At 41.8% G+C, this 7,101-nt stretch overlaps 1 pseudogene; it reads left to right on the top strand.

Annotated features, from left to right (window-relative positions):
* Positions 1-4,672: 4,672 nt before the first annotated feature.
* LOC105074771 (ribosomal protein S6 kinase-like 1 pseudogene) lies at positions 4,673-5,182 on the top strand (annotated as a pseudogene).
* Positions 5,183-7,101: the final 1,919 nt, after the last annotated feature.

Below are 7,101 nucleotides of genomic sequence, written 5' to 3'. Positions count from 1 at the left end.
AAGCCCGGCACCAGCCCTCCTCCGTAAGGGTTTACATCATTCTCGGAGGCGTTCGCCCCTGGGGAATTCAGTTACCTGCCCTTTGCCAAGTGGGGCCCTGCTTTGGGCTTGCAGATAGTCTTTGCACAATGTATGTGCTAAATATATTTCTCTCTGTTTTCATCATTCTTTGAAATACTCTTTTTAAAAAATGTTCTTTGGTTAACATGAAAGCTTGTACCTTGACAGTAAGACTCAAATATCTTTTCTTGCTAGCAGCCACCTGTCAGCAGGTTGGAGCTGGGCTGTCACTACACTTAAACTAAAATATACCTTCAGTGGTGTGAAAACCAACTCAAGACAACCTAGCTTTCACCTCCCTTTATTTCTCTGCACTATGTCACCTGCAGGACTGTGTCCCTCAAATGGTAATGTCATTCTAGCTGTCACTCACACGCTTGCCTTCCAAGCCATACAAGAAAGAAAGCCTGCAAAGGAATTCAGAAGTCCTTGTGATTTGTTTGCTGATGTGCTAAGAGCTATGACCGCTCCTTGGAATCACAAAAAGCCTGATTTTCACCCTTTTTTTTTTTTTTTTTTGCCTTTCAATGTACTCTTCCTTCTAAGCAAACTCCTGGCTTAAAAGGAAGAACCAGGGAGGTGTGGAAGGAGATAATAACCAGAACAGCTATGATTAGCACTAGGTTGGGATGTGTAGGGTAACAATAAGATGGGAAGGAAAGAAAGGAAAATCATATTATTGTTGCTGCTGTGAAGAAAAATAAATGTCAAAAGGAAGATGAGTTGGAAAATACAACCATGAAAGTCTTTCAGTTACTTTACTGATATAGAAATATTTTTTCTGCTCTTTCCAGCTCAGTCCTTTCTTGCAAGGATTTTTTTTTTTAAAAAATAGAAGTGTTCAGGCCATAAACAGGACAGGCAGCTCATGTCTGGAGGACTGTAAGACACCTCTGGATTTTATAAAGTATGAAGGCCTACCTAGCTGTGGTCATCTTTTTGTTTATCTTGTCGAGCTTCTAAGCTCTGTCAACTTGTGCTTTATATCAAATGCGGGAGGTCTGTGCTCTTATTTCACCTATATTTTTCCATCTCAAGTGCACTACCTTTCCCTCCAAATCTCCAATTACTTATTTTAAACCATTTGACCTTGGCCCAACAGATACTTGAAGTTCTGCTCATTTTGTTTCATTTTTTCTTCTATGATCTTCAAAGTAGGTAATTTGTATTACATGTCTTCATGTTTAGTATTTTTCTTTTTCTTTTTTTTTGTATATAATCTCATGTCCACTCAGTAGGTTCTAGAATTATGTTTGATTTTTCTTTAGTTTACTTTTCTCTACTAAGATTCTCTATCTGTTCATTCACTCATTAAGACCATTTATTTTCTCTTAATACTTTAGAATAGCTTTAGAAGCTTTTAAATTAAATAAAAGCTTCAATAAAAGCTTTTAAGCAGCTTTAAAAATAGTTGCTTTAGAATCATTTCTGCCAAGTGCAATGCTGAGCTAGTTGGGGTTAAGTTCTGCTTTCTTCCTCCTCTCCTACTCCCTTTATTCATTTTCCTCTTCCTCTTCTTTGACTATGGATTGCATTTCCTCACTTGTTTGAATTTCCAGTAAATTTGATTGATGAATAGACTCTGGGAGTAATATGTTCTAGAGACTGGAATATGTTACTCTCTTCTGAAGACTGCTCATTCTTGACTCAGAAGAGATGTGAATTAATTTTTTATCACCCTGACAGTTTGGATTTTGTACTTTATACTTTTTATAATTAGTGATCTATGGAAAACCCTAAGTGTTTGCCAAGCCCTATAATTTTTCAGGACCCAGTCTCCAAACTTTGTGTCCCTGTAGATCTTGTCAAAGTTTACCTTTAGGCTTTATTGAGGACGGTCTAGAGTAGATGCCATTCTGCATTGTGGATTCATACTGCCGAGGCTCCAGGTGCCTCAGCTGCACATTAGCGATGGTAACAATCGGTTAATTAGACCTTGCTACTCTCGGAAGACCAGCACTCTAATGATCTGCTAATAATCCCTTCCCTGATGTGTTCAACCTCTGCATTCTCTATTCCAGTGCACAGTCCTTGCATGATCTTGCTCTGTGTATCTATAGCACTGTCCTGAACCATCCATTTATAGTGAATATGCACTTGGACTTCTGGGCACCCTTCTCTGCACAGCTCTATCTTCTCCATGATCTATTCCACAAACAAGTTGCTCTATTTGCCCTGGACTCTGAAATCTTCCTCCTCAATTCAGTGGATCACGGTACTCAGCAAACTCCAATTCTCCATACCACTGTTGGAAAACTGTTCTCAGCAGAGAGTTGGTAGGGCAGTAGGCTGCGGTATACAGGAAATATAGGGAGATTACTGTTGTGCAAACAGAGCTTCTTCTCAGAAAGGAAGAGGACTTCTGTAGCCAAGGCCAGCTCCCAGTATGGAACGTGCTACGGGCAATGATTACAATGACCTCTCTCTTCTGTTGAACTTTTATGTCCTACTGTGTCTTGCATTGGCCAAACACAAACTGAAGCAGTTTGGCTAGAGGGCAAGGGCTGGTGATGCAGTCTATGGCCAGTCTCTCAAGACAAATGTGGTGCCAGGAGAGATGCAAAGACATTTGAGTAGGGGAAAGGAATAACCAGCATGTGGACATTTCTAAATCTAGTACAATACATCATCTTAAATTTATAATGGAAAATATCTTTATTCACATATTTATGTAATCACTAGGATACTGTGAAAATTACATAAACATCCAGTTTATTACCTTGAACTATAACACTGTATACATGTAAAATGGCTCAATATTATTCAGAGGAATATAAACTGATATTTCTATAGATTTTGCAAATATTCTAGAGCTCGAATAAGTTTAAAGATTTAAGAGGCAAATTTAAAGGCAGATAGGCATAAATGATAAAATTTTAGAAGATTAAGTAATAGTCATTTTTCTAATTTCTTAGAAGCTATACATGTTTTTCTAATCCTCACAAGAATTTTCTAAGCTAAGTATTATCCATCTTAATTTACAGGGTAGGAAACTGAGTCTCAGAAAGACTGGCTAAATTTCCCAGGATCACACAGCTGTTAAGTGGTAAAGGCCAGTTCTATGTAAATCCAAAGTTTAGTTTATTCACAGTGCAAGCTACCGAGTATGAAAGACAATTAAGCTAATGGGATGATTGATGTAAAAGTAGATGACATTTAAAGAGAAAAGGAATAACACAAACTAAAAACCAATTATTAAAACGTATTCAAAAGCCCTGCAAAACCATCTGGAGAGAATGAGCTTTATCAAGTCTTTGGATTATTCAAAGTCATAGGAATTGTGCCAAAAGGCTTTATGTTTAGAGTGAGGTGGGAAGCTCCGTGAAAAAGACTGGCAGGGCCCCCAGGCAAGGCCACTAGTCTCCGGCCATCACAATCTGTTTTCCCTGGCCCAGTGGCATTATCTTGCTTTTTGTCTCTGAAATGGCTTCTAGGAAAGTGGAACTTACCCCTAAGATTCTGTTGGTTCCCTAAGCTAACTTCTGATTGGTCCATTTGTAGTACCTTATTTGCATGGAGCTCACTCCTGGCTGGTCCATTTCTACAAAGCTCTTCCTAAGTAGTCAACTTTGTTACACCTTATTTGCATATGATGTTGCAAAGTGTAGACTGGCAGCCTATAAAAGTATGTGTAAACCTACAGATGGGGTCCAGAGCTTGAAGTGTTAAGTTCTCTGCGCCCACCAGTGTAATAAACCTGAGTTCTCCAACTCTCTGAGTGCTGCTTGGTCTCTTGCCCGGATCTAGGTTGCTGTCACAACTGAGCTGTAACACTGAGCTTTGATACACTGCTGCAACAAGAGCCCATCTGGTTCATGGGGTATGATTAGTTATAATTAATATCCATTTTAGTAGCTAAAGGTCAGAAGAAAATTAAAGTATTAATAACAGAAAATATGATAAAAAGCATCATAATAGACTAAATGTTCTTTTAGTCCAAGGGGAAAAGATATAATGTATGTATCATCAGAGGTAGAATGTGAAATCTGTGGTCAGTGTCTGATAAAACCCACAATTTCTGAAAGTTTAAATTTGAGGTACTAATACACCTTACCATATCTTATTTCATTCCAATGTTTGCTATTAAATAAGTTATCCTTGCTCTGCAATATTTTTGCATTAATTCAAACAAGCTAAAATCATTTACAATTTTATTGTAGTTTTTTCTTGATCTTAATTTTATAATAATATCCTGATGAGTTGTTTATATAAATCTATAGATAATACCATAGAAATAATTCAACTTTCACAGTTTTCACCGGGAATATTTATTTCAGAAGCAGTATTCTGTGCTTTTGAAAATGTATCAGAGAATCGTGTATTGAAGTTAGGGAGCAACAGGAGACCACTGATTTCCTCCCTTTGACATTACAGGCTAGTGTTTACATGGAATCTGATAATATTTACCTAAGATAATTTCATTTGCCATGTTAATAGCTTTCTCCACTGCTTATTTCTAGTTTCAAGAGGCATATTTTGGGGCTGGAGGGCTGAGAGCAGCCGCAGGCAGCGCGACGTCCCCCACAGGGGCGAAGGGGCGGTGGCGGCAGGGCTAGGTCTGGCCACGCGGACCAAACTGCTGGCTCGGGCAGGTCCCAGCCGCAGGGCAGCCATGAGCCTGGTAGCCTGCGAGGGTTACCCCGGCCCTGGCCCTGGCCCTTGCCTGGAGCCCAGCCCTGCTCAGAAGCACTTTGCCAGGTCCGAGTGTACCTGGAACAGATTCACAGCCAGGTGGCTCCGGGGGGCCCTGATGTGACCAAGCGCGACTACCTGGTGGACGCAGCCACGCAGATCCGGCTGGCCCTGGACGCGATGTCGGTCAGGGCTACGAGGCAGCTTTCAATCACTGCCAGAACGGCGTGGACGTTCTGCTCCGAGGCGTGCACGCCCATCCCAACAAGGAGAGACGCGAGGCTGTAAAGCTGAAAATTACCAAGTACCTGCGGCAGGCGGAGGAGATCTTTAATTGCCACCTGCAGAGGACGCTGGGCAGCGGAGCCAGTCCTGGCACGGGTTTCAGCAGCCTGGGGCTCCCGCCCATCCGCAACTGAGTTCAGCCCTGGAGCAGCTGAGGGGCTGCAGGGTGGTCGGAGTCATCGAGAAGGAATTTTTACGCTTTTAGGATGCAAATGTACACAGCGAATCTCAAAGAGGGAAGTCTAGGACAGAATTCCCCGAATTTGGATTTGTTTAACCCCAGGACAGTCATGTGCAAAACATTTTTGGAATCCCGTATTCTGAGGCTGTGCACTTGGGAAGTGCAACTTCAGGCCAATCCCAACCGTTCTGTCTTCTCTTTCCTTTTTTACACTTTCTTGGGCACTCAATTTACCCACTCCACCTCCCTCCTGAAATCCCACTTCCTTGCCTGTCTCACTCCCAAGCCAGGAACACCAGTCTCCCCAGATTAGGAGAGATGTTAGGGCCACTGTGCCCAGGTCCCTAAAACTAGGCCTGGATGGATGTCACCGTGTTCCACTACAGAGCTCTGCCCAGGCAGATCCAGGCGGGCGGGATGACAGTGCTTGCCTGCAGCAGCCCAGACCCGGGAGGAGCAAGGGTCCACTTGGGAAGCCTTGTGCCCCAAGAGATGCCCCATTGTGAGGGTTAGAGTGGCTGGGGGGGTCCTCTCCAGACTGAAGAGATATTGGCAGGGGTAGGGGGTGGCAGGGAAAAGCGAGGTGGATGGGTCAGGAACTCGGTAGACAGCTGGCTGGGCTGCCGGGATCTGCTCTTAGGGGGCCTTGGGAGACAACACTGCCTATTTGCTGAGCTTCATCCAGGAGCTGGGCCTTGAGTCAGGGATGGGGAAGAAAGAGGCCAGCCAAGTAACTTCTTACTTTTTTGGCTCAAACACAGGGTTTTTAAAAAAAATTATTATTAGTTATCAGCATTTAATTTAAAAGTTGGCAGGTTTCATGGAGAAGTCCAGATTTTCTGCTTCTGCTGGAAAATCAGAAGATCTGGAAATGCTGGCTCACATACCTGAGTGTCAGGGGAAGCAGAGGAGGGGCTGTGGGCTTTAATGGGGCACCAGCCCTCCATCTGCCCCTCTCTGTCCTGCATTGGCTCACATGCCTGGCTCCTGAGGGCCTTGGTGATTGAGAACCTATTTGAACATTTTGGATTTGTTTGCTCAAGGAGAGATTCCTCCTGGCCTTTGATCCTTTGGGCATTTTAAAAGAAAGCTTCACCAAAGCTTTAATTGTCCCAAGAAGTCAGTGGGTTTTATTTTTTAAAAAGAGATTTCATTTTTAAAAAGCTGAGAGCGGGTCCTCAGAACTGCCTTCCACCTTCCCCATAGCAGAACTTACCTGATATTCGTAAGGCCCGGTCTTTCTTTTGTTTTTAAGGGAATTGTTTAAATGTATTTATTTATTTTTACTGAAGTTTGGTTGATTTACAATGTTGTGTTAGTTTCTGGTGCACAGCACAGTGATTCAGCTATACGCACATATTTACATTCTTTTGCATTATAGGTTATTACAAGATATTGAGTGCAGTTCCCTGTGCTCTACATGAGGACCTTGTTGTTTATCTATTTCATATATAGTGGTTGATGTCTGCTAATCCCGAACTCCTAATTTATCCCTCCCCCACTTTCCCTTTTGGTAACCATAAACTGTTTTCTGTGTCTGTGAGTCTCTTTCTGTTTTATAAATAAGTTCATTTGTATCATTTTTTTAGATTCCACATATAAGTGCTATCATCTCATATTTGTCTTTAACTTATTTCACTTAGTATGGTCAGTCTCTAGGTCCATCCATGTTGCTATAAATGGCATTATTTCACTTAAAAAAAAAGGAGGCATATTCTGTTCCTAATTGGTCTTAATTGATTAATTTATCCCATTTTCCTTCTTGATTTTTTTAGTTTAGAATCTTTCAAACACCACTAGAAATGATCTGGCCACTCAAGCCCGATAATTCTATTATTATGGAAAATGGGGAATATCGTAGGCAATCCCAGACTAAATGGATGAATCAACACATGGATGCCAATATCAGGTTATATTTTCTCCCTTAAGAAAGACAGATACTT

This window comes from Camelus bactrianus, chromosome 22 (assembly GCF_048773025.1).
Source record: "Camelus bactrianus isolate YW-2024 breed Bactrian camel chromosome 22, ASM4877302v1, whole genome shotgun sequence".
Lineage (NCBI taxonomy): Eukaryota > Metazoa > Chordata > Mammalia > Artiodactyla > Camelidae > Camelus > Camelus bactrianus.
This window is presented reverse-complemented; position numbering and strand designations above follow the sequence as displayed.